This window comes from Triticum urartu, chromosome 6A, assembly GCF_056163025.1.
Source record: "Triticum urartu cultivar PI428250 chromosome 6A, HENAU_Tu73, whole genome shotgun sequence".
Lineage (NCBI taxonomy): Eukaryota > Viridiplantae > Streptophyta > Magnoliopsida > Poales > Poaceae > Triticum > Triticum urartu.
Window position 1 is genome coordinate 109,250,038 of NC_141878.1, and position 12,167 is coordinate 109,262,204.

Here is a 12,167-nt window from a genome sequence, read left to right on the forward strand (position 1 = left end):
ATTATGCAGTCCGCCCCGGGCCGAATTTGATGAATCGTCGGGCGGCTCCCTGGACTCATCGGACGTGAACTCAGTTCCGCCCGCTGTCTCCCCCAGCACTGCAGACGACGCCGAAGTGGCGTCGCGACAAGCTCCAGGGCAGGAGGAGGTGGTCCCGAAGGAGCCGCAAGGCAACCTCCCGGACGCCGGGAGTGAAGGGGATAAGGCCCCCCAGGGCTCTCAGTCCGGTTTTGTGCCAGACACCGCGCAGGAATCTTCCACAGTTCCGGACCGCGGTAGGCGAACTCCTTCCAAGAGGAGCAAGCCTTCTGAGCCGGCGGCCTCCGTCCAACCGGAGGTGCCGGACAATCTGCTGGAGGTGCTTGACGACGCCTCCATCGATGAGGGGCACCGTACTATTATGAGTACGGTGATCTAGAAGGTTCAGTCCGCCAAGAGCGGACTTACTGAAGCTTGCTCTAGCCTTCTAACAGGCTTCGAGGTAAGTAAAAATATGTAAAAATATAACCGCATAGATAGTAGCCCTTGATGCTCTGTTTGGCGTTCGGAAAGAAAAGCCGAATAGAGGATCTATTAAATTTCGCAGGAGTCTAAAAAAGAGTCAATATGCGTATGCAGGCTTCGCTGCTATCCACCGCCGCACTGACTGTGAAGGTGGGTGTCCTGAAGTAGGACCTCGAGCGAACCGAGCAAGAGCTCGGCCTTGCCAAGCGGCGGCTCGAGGAGGAAGAAGGTAAGAAATACCTTACGGAAAAAGTGCCTATAAAAAGGCTTGATTGCAAAAAGAGTAACAGGAATGTACTGCTTATTGTAGGGGCCACGACTGAGGTGGCGACCCTTAAGCACGCGCTGTATGAGGCCGAAAAGAAAACGGCCGCGGAGCGCACCGAGCGAGACAGACTTGGGGCTCAGGTCGGCGAGGTGCAGCAAGAGCTTCAGGCTCTCATGAAAAAACATGAGAGTTTGGGGCTGGAGTCGAAGGCGCAAGCATCCGAGCTTGCAACGGCCCTAGAGGCTGCCAAGTCTGCCAAGGCCGAAGCCCAAAAGGCCCTCCAAGAGTTGGAGGAGATGAGGAAGATAGCAGCGGGTAAGGCATTCTTTATGCAAAGCAGAAATATAAAAGTGAACTACCTGTTACTTACCCGAATCCGGAGCTCTCCAGGGGCATTCGCAGATCTTCCCCGCAGCGTATCTGCCGCCGCCGCATTCTACCGAGCTGAAGAGGGTAGCTCGACGGAGAAGGTGTTTTGGTCTCAGTATTCTGAAACAGCTGGTCGAGCTCCACAAGGCGGCCGAGCAGGCCATGAAGGGCTTCATAGTTCGGCTGTGGCCCGGAGAGGCCCTGCTTGGGAGCTATTTCAGGCTGGTGCGCCGGCTGGTGGAGGCCTGTCCAAGGCTTGTGGTCATCAAGCGCTCCGTCTGCATCGAAGGTGCCCGTCGGGCCCTTGCCCGTGCAAAGGTGCACTGGGGTAAGCTGGACGGTGAGAAGCTTGTGAAGGATGGGCCGCCGCCGGGGAAGGAGCATCGCAAGCCCAGGAACTACTTCAAGGATGTTCTTGCAGGTGCCCGCCTTGTGGCGGATGAATGTACCAAGGATGTGATATTTGAATGAACTCACTCGTGTTTATCCCGTGCGCTGAAAACTTGTTCATATGCGCTAAGCAATGCTTATTGAATTTAAAATATTACTTTCTGTGCGGCCATTTATCAAAAATTGAGAGATGGCTAGTCATCGGCTTCTGCCCCCGTGCCACTAGTGCTGGGGTGTTCGGGATAAACCTGAGCGCTCTTTTTCCCATAGTTGGGTCCTTTGAGGGAGGCGCTCAGCACAACGAACCAGGAAATCGGACTATAATGCTTGAACACTCTCACTTAGCCATAGAACTCTATAATTTTAAATTTCGGTGAAGCCCCTAGTTCGGAAGACCGAGTTCGGGGCGCTATCCACGCCTTGGCCCGACAAAGCCAGCTCCTCGCTCGAAGAGGCATAAGCCTTTAGGGTCTCGAAAAACCTCTCGAACAGCGACCGGTCTCTCGCCACATCATGACAGTCAGTTTTAGCTTTCTCCACTGAGGTGCTTAACCCAGCTGAACCGGGGCACAATCACAGTGGTTCTCCTAGTGCTACCTTAGCCGATAGAGCGGAACGCAAGGCACCAAAACATAGGAGCCGGGCAAACCCAACTATTGACCCAAATCATGATTCGGAGCCGATGCATATAGTGCTATAAGTTCAGGGTGCCGCACTTGTGAAAGTGTACGGACTTCTCACACCATTATGAGGGGTACTGAAGCCCCTGGCGTGTTTGCCGTACCATGGTGTATGGGTGCAATCACGTCATTTAATGAACATAAATGTGAAAAGAAGATAATGCAAAAAATAGACAAGAAGCTAAGCATTGTTTATAGAGAGGCTATTTATCAAAGCCGAACGATACAAATAGTGCGGTAAGCAAAAGATATTGGACTATTCAGTATGTCCTGACCAGGGGCAGGCCGCGGAATTGTATTTAAAACAGGTATACCGCTCGTAACAGAGACCACCTGGGAGTTCCATAATGCGGCATGGCTTGTCTGCCTCCCTGGATCTTGCATCGTTTGTGCGGCAGTCGAATTGCCAAATAGGTCGTCCGAAGTATGGAGTCCTGAAAGTAAGAAAAAAATTAAAAAAAGAATCCGGCAGCCCCTAGTACGTTTTAAGCCGTATTTTGGGCGTGCCGTTATTGTGCCCCGTCCCCTGTGCCCATGGTATTTCAAGGGCGTAGTTATGTACGCGAGGTACTGGTTTCGCTATGTCGTGAAAGCTGGGGTTGGGGCCGCACTGCTACGCTTGCTCAGAGTGTGCTAGGCGGTCCTGCTGTGGGTTTCTCCGGGCGCGCTTGGCAGTGTCTGGCTTTTTAATGGCCGGACTGGAGAATTGCCTGAGAAGGCTACTTTGTACCTCCGCTGCGAGAGCCGCCGTATGCTCCTCCGTACGGAAGGAGCGTTCGGTGTTTCCGTTGACCGTAATTACTCCTCGAGGGCCTGGCATCTTGAGCTTGAGATATGCGTAGTGCGGCACCGCATTGAACTTTGCGAATGCGGTTCGTCCGAGCAGGGCGTGATAGCCACTACGAAACGGGACTATATCGAAGATTAACTCTTCTCTTTGGAAATTGTCCGGGGATCCGAAGACCACGTCAAGTGTTACTGAGCCTGTACAGTTGGCTTCTACACCTGGTATAACGCCTTTAAAGGTCGTTCTTGTGGGATTAATCCTTGAGGGATCTATGCCCATTTTCCGCACTGTATCCTGATAAAGCAGGTTCAGGCTACTGCCGCCGTCCATGAGGACTCTTGTGAGATGAAATCCGTCGATGATTGGGTCGAGAACCAAAGCGGTGAAGCCGCCATGACGGATTCTAGTGGGATGGTCCCTTCGATCGAAAATGATCGGGCAGGAGGACCATGGGTTGAACTTTGGGGCGACTGGCTCCATCGCGTATACGTCCCGTAGCGCACGCTTCCGCTCCCGCTTGGGAATGTGGGTTGCGTATATCATGTTCACCGTCCGCACTTGTGGGGGAAAGCCCTTCTGTCCATTGTTGTTTGGCGGCTTCGGCTCCTCGTCATTGCTGTGCAGCCCCTTGTCTCTGTTTTCGGCCCTTAACTTGCCTGCCTTCTTGAACACCCAACAATCCCTGTTAGTGTGATTGGCTGGCCTTTCGGGGGTGCCATGTATCTGGCACAAGCGATCGAGTATTCGGTCCAAACTGGACGGGCCCTGGGTATTCTTTTTGAATGGCTTTTTCCGCTGACCGGATTTATAGCCTTTGAATCCGGCATTGACTGTCGTGTCTTCATTGCTGTCGCTGCTAACGTGGCGTTTTTGCTTATTCCGACGTGTCCTGCCACTTTTGTCCTTGGTATCCGAATTACCAAGGTTCTTTGATAAGTTGTTACTGCGAGCTAGCCAGCTGTCTTCTCCCGCGCAAAAGCGGGTCATGAGTGTTGTGAGGGCTGCCATGGATTTCGGCTTTTCCTGTCCCAGGTGCTGGGCAAGCCACTCGTCGCAGATGTTATGCTTGAAGGCTGCTAGGGCCTCTGCGTCTGGACAGTCGACTATCTGGTTTTTCTTTGTTAGGAACCGTGTCCAGAATTTTCTGGCCGATTCCTCTGGCTGCTGAATTATGTGGCTTGAGTTGTCGGCATCCGGTGGTCGCACGTAAGTGCCCTGGAAGTTGTCGAGGAATGCGGCTTCCAGGTCCTCCCAAGAACCGATTGAGTCTGCTGGCAAGTTGTTAAGCCAATGCCGGGCCGGTCCTTTAAGTTTGAGTGGGAGGTATTCGATGGCGTGTAGATCATCGCCGCGTGCCATGTGGATGTGAAGGAGATAATCCTCGATCCATACCGCCGGATCTGTTGTGCCATTGTATGATTCGATGTTTACGGGTTTGAAACCCTCTGGGATTTTATGATCCATTACTTCATTCGTGAAGCATAGTGGGTGTGCGGCGCCTCTGTACTGGGCTATATCACGACGCAGCTCGGAAGAGCTATGTCTGTTGTGTTCGGCCCGGCCGGATTTGTTGTATCCGGAGTGAAGATCATTGTCACATGCCGTAGGGCGCCTGCGCGATCCATAGATCGATCTTGTTTGTCTTGCCTTATCCTCTAGTATGTCTCACAGGTCAGGCGCATTTTCCCGTGCCTTAGTTGAGCGGTGTCGGGGCATGGCTTGGTGGAGGGCCGAGAGGCCTCTCTGTCGCGGCCGCGAGGTGGCCGGTCTGCCATGTCATGCGCTGGTGATGTAGGTGCTTCCTCCTCTGATCGGGGTAGCGGCCTGCGCTTCGGGTAACTCTTGGAGGGGCGTTCGAGTTCATACTCTTCGGCCACAAGGACTTCAGTCCATCTGTCAGCTAGCAAATCTTGGGCAGCTCTAAGCTGTTGCTGCTTTTTCTTGAGGCTGCTTGTCGTGGCTAAAAGCCTGCGTTTAAAACGCTCTTGTTCGGCGGGGTCTGATGGTATGACGAATTCGTCGTCATCGAGGCTTGCCTCGTCTTCGGAGGGAGGCGTATAGTTATCATCCTCGACCTCTCGGTCTGCCGCCCTCTCATGAGGGCTGGCTTCTCCATCTTCCTGTGCCGAATCTTGCTGAGGTGGGTGTTCTTCGGCGCTATCCGGGGTAGTATTATCTCCCGTGCCGGAATCACCGTTTTTGCTTTGGCGGGATTTAGAGCGGCGCCGCTGACGCCGGCGCTTTGGCTGTTTCTTGGGGGCGTCATCCCCCACTGTTCCATCGCCATCTCCATCTTTTGGAGTATCCACCATATATATGTCATATGATGAGGTGGCCTTCCAGCGCCCTATAGGTGCTGGTTCCTGTTCGTCTCCTACATCATCGTCCATGCCATCGATGTCTTCGGAGCTGAAGTCAAGCATGTCGGTTAGATCGTCGACAGTGGCTACAAAGTGGGTGGTGGGTGGGCTTTGAGTTTCCTCATCGTCCGTATCCCACCCTCGCTGACCGTAGTCCGGCTAGGGCTCTCCTGATAAAGAGAGAGACTTAAGAGAATTCAGGATGTCGCCAAAAGGCGAATGCTGAAAGATGTCTGCGGCGGTGAACTCCATTATCGGCGCCCAATCGGATTCGATTGGCAGGGGCGCGGGGGGTTCGGAGTCCGGGGAGGAGTCCGGATCCTCGGAGTCATGGGTCGTGCAGAGTGCGGGGCTAGCGTTCGGCTCGATTGCTTTCGGGATCGCAGCCCCCGAGGTGACGTCCAACCGCTCATCCTCGATTGGTGCAATAGGCTCCGAGTTAGGGGTCGGAACCGATGCGTGTGCGGCCTCCAGGACACTGTCCAGGGGCAGAGCTAGATCATGCCCCTCAAGATAGTGCGGCGCGCTTGGCCGTGGCTCGAGCCCGTCGAAGATCAAGTCTCCGCGGATGTCAGCCGTGTAGTTTAAGCTTCCAAACCTGATTTGATGGCCAGGGGCGTAGCTTTTGATCTGCTCCAGGTGGCCGAGTGAATTGGCCCGCACAGCAGAGCCGCCGAAGACGAAGATTTGTCCGGGGAGAAAAGTCTTAGCCTGGACCGCATCGTTGTTGATGATCAAAGGAACCATCGGGCCTAAAGGCGACGACACAGAGGAACTCTCAATGAAAGCACCAATGTCGGTGTCAAAACCGGCGGATCTCGGGTAGTGGGTCCCGAACTGTGCGTCTAGGCTGGATGGTAACAGGAGGCAGGGAACACGATGTTTTACCCAGGTTCGGGCCCTCTTGATGGAGGTAAAACCCTATGTCCTGCTTGATTAATATTGATGATATGGGTAGTACAAGAGTAGATCTACCACGAGATCAAGGAGGCTAAACCCTAGTAGCTAGCCTATGGTATGATTGTTGTATATGGAGTTGATTGCCTACGGACTACAACCCTCCGGTTTATATAGACACCGGATAGGGTTAGGGTTACATAGAGTCGGTTACAATGGTAGGAGATCTTGAATATCCGCATTGCCAAGATTGCCTTCCACGCCAAGGAAAGTCCCATCCGGACACGGGACGAAGTCTTCAATCTTGTATCTTCATAGTCTAGGAGTCCGGCTACCCGAACATCCCCTAATCAAGGACTCCCTCAGCCCCCCTTCTTCTTCTTCTTCCTTGACCTTCTCCCTAGATGGGAGAAGGGTTTCCCCTCTGCTCCTTGGTCTCCATGGCATGGGAGGGGCGAAAGCCCCTCCGAGATTGGATCTGTCTCTCTCTGTTTCTGCGTTCCAGATTCTGCCCTTTCACCATTTCTTGAAATCTCGGAGATCCGTAACTCCTATTGGGATGAAATTTGGACACAATTTTTATCCGGATATTAGCTTTCTTGCAGCGAAAGAAGGGCATCAACCGCCTTAAGGGGTGGCCATGAGGGCCCAGGGTGCGCCCCCCTACCTCGTGGCCCCCTTGGGCATCGTCTCGCATTGATTCTTCTTCCCAAAAATCACATATATTCCAAAAAAATCTCCGTCAGTTTCTATCCCGTTTGGACTCCGTTTGATATGGATTTTCTGCGAAACAAAAAACATGCAACAAACATGAACTGGCACTAGGCACTGGATCAATATGTTAGTCCCAAAATTAGTATAAAAAGTTACCAAAAGTATATAAAAGTTGTAGAATATTGGCATGGAACAATAAAAAATTATAGATACGACGGAGACGTATCATCGGCACTCTGCTTGCTCCTCTCGCCACTAGTGCGGAGACTTGTGATATTAATACTGCTTTGTTGAATCTTGTTATGAAAGACCAATTTTCCCGTACTCCTAATGGGGATTCCGCGTACCATCTTAATACCTTCGTGGAATTATGCGATATGCAAAAGAAAAAGGATGTGGACAATGATGTGGTCAAGATGAAATTATTTCGTTTTCTTTGCGCGATTCTGCAAAAAATTGGTTCTCTTATTTGCCTCGCAATAGTATTGATTCTTGGAATAAGTGCAAAGATGCTTTAATCACTAAGTATTTTCCGCCCGCAAAAATTATTTTCCTTAGAACCTAGATCATGAATTTCAAGCAACTTGAACATGAGCATGTTGCAAAATCTTGGGAAAGGATGAAAATGATGCTTAGGAATTACCCAACTCATGGGTTAAATCTTTGGATGATCATACAAATTTTTTATGCGGGGTTGAATTTTGTTTCTCGTAATCTTTTAGAGTCCATCGTGGGTGGTACTTTTATGGAAATTACTTTGGGTGCAGCCACCAAATTGCTTGATAATATTATGGCAAATTATTTGCAATGGCATACCGAAAGGGCTCCTACCAGTAAAAAAGTTAATTCTGTTGAAGAAATTTCTTCCTTGAGTGAAAAAGTTGATGCTCTTGTGAAATTGGTTGCTAGTATAAGTGCTCCTATTGATCTTAATGATATGCCTTTGTCTACTTTGATTGAGCAAAATAGTGATGCCATAGATGTGAATTTTATCTCTTGAAATAATTTCAACAACAATGCTTATAGAGGAAATTTTAATCCTAGGCCTTTTCCTAGTAATTATCTAATAATTATGGTAATTCCTATGGAAATCAATATTATAATAATAATAGGAACACCTCTGATCTTGAGAACAATATTAAATAATTTATCAATACACAAAAAGTTTTCAACACTTCCATAGAAGAAAAGTTGAGTAAGATTGATGATTTGTCTAGAAGTGTTGATTGAGTTGCTCATGATGTGGAAAATCTCAAGATGAAATTTTTTGTTCCTAAGGTTGATGAATCAATTAAATCTCTTCATGTTTCTATGGATGAAAGTAAGAAAAGAACCACTATTTTTAGAGCTAAAGAGAATTTTTAGAAAAAGGCATTTTCTAGTGATTCTTTCGCAAAAGTGATGAAGATCTTAAAATGATTGGTATTTCTTCTAGAAATTCCTTGTTTAGTAAAGTTAATATTGATGAAAAAGGGACTATAGAATATTCAACTTTAGGTAGAAGGCGTCCTAATATTTTGGAGGAAGAAAATCTTGTTGAGAAAATTGATAAAAGTGGGTTTGAAGAGGTCAAAACTTTAGCTAGTGATGTGCTCACTATTTTGGATTGCAAAGACTTTAATTATGATAGTTGCTCTTTGATTGATTGTATTTCTTTGTTTCAATCCATGATAAATTTACCCCATGCTTATGAACAAAATAAAGCTTTTACTAAACATATTATTGATGCTATGATTAAAGCTTTTGAAAAGTTGGAATTAGAAGTTTCAATTCCTATAAAATTGCTTGATGAATGGGAACCTACTATCAAAGTCAAGATTAAAAATTATGAGTGCTTTGCATTGATTGACTTGGGTGCTAGTGTTTCTACGATTCCGAAATCTTTATGTGATGTGCTTGGTCTTACCGTTCTTGAATCATGTTCTTGGAATTTGCACTTGGCGGATTCTACTATTAAAAAGCCTATGGGAAGAATTAATTATGTTCTTATTCTTTCAAATAGGAATTATGTGCCCATAGATTTTATTGTTCTCGATATTGATTGCAATTCGTCTTGTACGATTATTCTTGGTAGACCGTTTTTACGCACTATCGGTGCCGTGATTGATATGAAAGAAGGAAATATTAATTTCCAATTTCCTTTGAGGAAGGGTATGGAACACTTTCCTAGAACAAGAATTAGGCCACCATATTAATCAATCATGAGGGCATCTTATGGATCTCGAACCAAAGATGACAAAAATTAGATCCTTGCTTTATGCCTAGCTAAGGGTGTAAAACTATAGCGCTTGTTGGGAGGCAACCCAATGAATAAAATTTATTTACTGCTTTTTGCTTTTTTTTGTGTGTAAACACAATTATGCTAATGTTATGATTGTGTTTTTTATGTTTTAATTAGTGTTTGTGCCAAGTAAAGCCTTTAGGATCTTCTTAGGTGATAGTTGTTTGATCTTGCTGGAAAAACAGAAACTTTTATGCTCACGAAAATAATTCTCATTTCTTACCAGAGAGCGATAAAATATCCATTCCACTTGAAGTAGATCAATATACAAATTACTCAGGTCGTCCTAATTTTTTAGAATCTTTGGAATTACAGAAGTATTCGAAATAGTCAGATTGCTATAGACTGTTCTGTTTTGACAGATTCTGTTTTCTTTGTGTTGTGTGCTTATTTTGATCGCTCTATGGTTTTATTTGATGAGTTTTTGCTGTAGAAAAGTTGGAGTACAGTACATATAATACAAGAACAAAATCTGAATTGGTTTTATACAACACTTATAGTAGTGATTTATTATTTTCCTATACTAACGGATCTCACGAAGGTTTTGTTGAGTTTTGTGTGATTGAAGTTTTCAAGTTTTGGGTTATCTTACGATGTTTGAAGGAATAAGGAGTAGAAGAGCCTAATCTTGGGCATGCCCCGGCATCCCAAGCTATTATCCAAAAATGAGCAACCAACTAAGCTTGGGTATGCCCCCGAGTGGCATCCCCTCTTTCTTCTAACGACCATCGATATTTTACTCGAAACTATATTTTTATTCTTCACATACTATGTGTTTTGCTTGGAGCGTCTTGTATGATATGAGTATTTTCTTGTTTTATTTTGTGTTTTAAGTCTTGATCCCTTGCTGGACACACCTATTTGAGAGAGCCAAAATTATGCCATGACTTGTTATAACTGCTCTCTATGCTTCACTTAAATCTTTTATGAGCTATGGAGTTGCTCTAGTGCTTCACTTATATCTTTTTGAGCACGTAGTGCTTAGTATTTTTGAAGAAATGCTCTCTTGCTTCACTTAGATTTATTTGAGAGTTAGTAAAATTTTCAAGAAATTCTCTCTTGCTTCACTTAAATTAATTTGAGAGAAATAAATATTATGCTCATGATCTTCACTTATATTTGTTTGAGCTTGTCAAAAGCAACACATGAAAATTAGTCCCAAAGTGATAGATATCCAAGAAGGATATAATAAAAACTTTCATGAAGATTATTGGACAAAATAAACTTTTTCTTAGTAATAGTTTTGAGATATGATGATGTGATATGTGAGTCATCTTGATGAGTAATTATGCTTTAGTAAGAATATTGGTGTTAAGGTTTGTGATTCCCTATGCAAGCACGAAAGTCAATAGTTATGCAATGAAATTATATCCTACTTATGGTGCATTATTCGGTGTTAGTTATGTTTAATGCTCGCTTATGAGATTATTCATTTCTTGGTTGGTCGCTTCCCAATCTTTTGCTAGCCTTCATTTTGCACTAAGTATGATCACTACTTGTGCATCCAAAAACCTTTAACCCAGTTTTGCCACATGAGTCCACTATATCCACCTACATGCGGTATTATCTTGTCGTTCTAAGCAAATTTGCATGTGCCATCTCTAATTTTCAAAATAAACTTCTCTTTTGTGTGTTTGTTTCGCTCGCGGAGCAGTGAGGGGTGGCTAATATTTTCCATGCTAGATGTGTTATTCTCAAGATGAGTGTTTATTCACTTGTCATTGCACGAGAGTAAGGCAACGGTATTAGGGATGCCCAGTCCCAAAATGCAAAAAATGAATTTACTTTATGTTGTCAAATAATAAATTCCTTGGAAAGTGATGGTATGGAGGGCACCCGTGGATACAGTTAGCCATGGAAAATGAAAGTATGGTGGAAAAAGGAATAAACTTTATTTTCTGTTTGGGAACCACCTATGATATATCTATGCATGGAAAGTACTGGGGACTCTAAGTCGTTTTCGTTGGTGGGATGGATACACCTCCCAAAATGTTTTTATCTCTAAGTCTTTCGCTTTGAGCTCTGGCACCTCTACAAATCCCTACTTCCCTCTGCAAAGGGCCTTTCTTTTACTTTATGCAATTTTTATTTTGAATTTGAGTCTCCATCTTCTCTTATAAAAGCACCAACTAGGAGGCAATATGATCGTACTTGAGTATTGGATGTAGCTAATATGCGAGTCTGTTTTATGAATGGATCAATGGTTGAGCATAAAGGGCTAGGGATAGCATATTTTAGCGTTGATATTTTGAAAGACATGGTTGCTTGTTGATATGCTTGAGTATTTAAATTATCATGTCAAAACTAGACTCTTGCTTTGAACAATATAAAAGTCCAAATGTCCATGCTATAAAGAAAGAAATATGATATGACATGTTAGGCAACATTCCACATCAAAAATTCTCCTTTTATTACTTACCTACTTGAGGACGAGTAGGCGTTAAGCTTGGGGATTCTGATACGTCTCTAATGTATCTATAATTTTTGATTGTTGCATGCTATTATATTATCAATCTTGGATGTTTTATAATCATTTTATAATCATTTTATAGTCATTTTATATCATTTTTTGGTACTAACCTATTGACATAGTGCCAGGTGCCAGTTGCTGTATTTTCCATGTTTTTTACATCGTAGAAAATCAATATCAAACGGAGTCCAAATGCCAGGAAACTTTACGGAGAATTTTTATGGGCCAGAAGTAACACAACGGGCCTTGGCTGCACCTAGGGGGTGCCCCGAGGGAGGCACAACCCACCAGGGCACGCAAGGAGGCCCAGGCGCGCCCTGGTGGGTTGTGCCCACCTCGGGTGCCCCCCGGACCCCCTCTTTGCTCTATAAATACCCCAATATTCCCAAAACCCTAGGGGAGTCGAGGAAATATTGATCCAGCTGCAGCAGAGTCCAGAACCACCAG